Raw genomic sequence first — 2,020 nt, 5'->3', positions numbered from 1 at the left:
GGAGAACCAGCCAGGCTAGCTGTGGAGAGCAGCCTCGCGCACACACTGAAGCGCCTGGGTTGCAGGAGCGACAACCCTCTCGAGTGGAAGCCACCCTGGGACTGGGAGAAGGAACTCTCAGATGACCTCGTCATCGAGGCGTACCTGAAGGCCAAGTGGAGGAGTGGAGCAGACACCCTCGTCACAGCAGGATGGAGAGAGAGGGCAAAGGGCCCGCTGCGCCCGAGTGCATGGGCAGTGACAGAGAAGGAGCGAGCAGAGCGAGGCCCAATGCTATACGAGGGGCAATGTGCGTGTGACTTTGCGCGGTGCCTGGCGAGGCACGGGGTGGCAGCATGGGCGGACATCACCAACGCAGCGACAGGAGTGTTCATGACTTGGCCCGAGCTCCGAGACCTGCATGGGCTGGCAAACGGGCAACGAGAGGAGGCTGAATATCGCCATCTGTGCCGCCAGCTCGGCGAGCCCGAGCTGCAGCAGCGGCGGGACGAGTGGAGGACAAGCGTCCTCGGCGGCAGGGGCAGAGGAGAGCGCCCAGCACAGAGGAGGCCGCGAGGCAGGCCACCAGGCAAAGGCAAAGGGAGGGCAGGCGGAGCGGGAGGGCAGCGCGCCGCAGCGAATGCTAATTCCTGCCAATTAGCCCGTCCGACAAGGTCGACGGAAGAAATAACGGGCTCGGTGGGAGAAAACAATGCGAATCAGGTAGAGGCATGGAGAGCGGGTAGCTGGAATGTGGCTTCGATTACAGCGGCGAGGAGGGCGCCCAGGTGCTTCGGTGGCGAGGAGGGAGAGGAGACGGGGTGGGAATACCTATGCAACTGGGAGGGAGATTGGGAGGACTCGTGGGAGGTTATTCCGAGCGGGTCCATACGGTGGCGGCCCCGTCGGCGGCGGGGGTGGAGGCGGTGGCAGGGGCGGCGGGTACGGTGGGCCCTCGCGGCCCAAACGCCTGGTGCGGAGCCGCTGGGGCGGCCCCACGACCCTGCAACCGTTCCAGTGGCGGGGGCGGAAGTGGCAGTGCGGGTGGCGGAAACGATGGCGGCACTGGCGGCCGCACCGCCTGGTGTGGACCCTCAGGGGCGGCTCCTCGACCCAGCGGTCGCTCCAGCGGCGGGGGTCGTGGGGGGGGGCCTAGCTCTCGTCTCCCCCCGGGAGGGGGGGGGGACAGGGCCCGGATTCGCCGACGGCTCCTCTCCCCTCCCCCGCTCCGCATCAGGCCGTAGACTGCGCAGCAGTCGCGTCGCCTCCCCCCTCGCTCGGTCCCTCTCAATTCGGTCCCACACTGACCGGATATCAAAGGCCGAGTTGCGTTCGGATAGCGGGCCCGCCGATGCCACCCGCCTCTTCACACAGCAGGCGTACGCCTTCATCGCCTGCCCCCCCGACTGTGTCGGTCCCGGTGCAATGTCGTTGACGAGGTAGTCCTCCCCCTCCCACCGGAAAACCTGCCCAAGAAGGTCCGTCGAGCCAACCAGTCGTCTTGCCAGGCTCCGCACTTCCCGTGTTTGCACTGGCCTGAGAACGCCGGTGCTGGCCGCGAGCGACAGACCGATCGCCCTAAGTTCCGACAGGACCGCCTTCTCGCCCGCCGCCGCGGCCGCTCGATCCATCTCGGCCTCTCGGATTGCCTTCTCCCGTTGTCTTGCCCTGTCTGCTGCCGGCACGAACCTCTCCGGGCTGCCCCGTGCTCTTTTTGGCAAGATCCGCGCCGGGGGAGGCCGATCCACAGCCGTACCCCCGGCTCGGGATGTGCTCGCCCGTTGCGGTGGTCGCTCCCCCCTCGCCGCCAACCCGTCTCCTTGCCTCCTCTTCTCACGGACCACAGGAGCTGCACAACAAAAGCACACAAACACTCCCTGTCCCTGCATGGCGTGGCACAGGCGCGTCCTCATCCCCTCCTCCGCTTCCCCTTCCACCCGCTCCGAGATCCGTTCTAGGATGGCGCTAACCACCCCCTCCACCACTCCCGTAGCCGCAGGTCCGTCTTCTGGCTTCACGGGGATCCTCTAGAGTTACCTGC

The sequence above is a fragment of the Emiliania huxleyi genome (genome assembly GCF_000372725.1).
Source record: "Emiliania huxleyi CCMP1516 unplaced genomic scaffold EMIHUscaffold_43, whole genome shotgun sequence".
Classification (NCBI taxonomy): Eukaryota; Haptophyta; order Isochrysidales; family Noelaerhabdaceae; genus Emiliania; species Emiliania huxleyi.
This window is presented reverse-complemented; position numbering follows the sequence as displayed.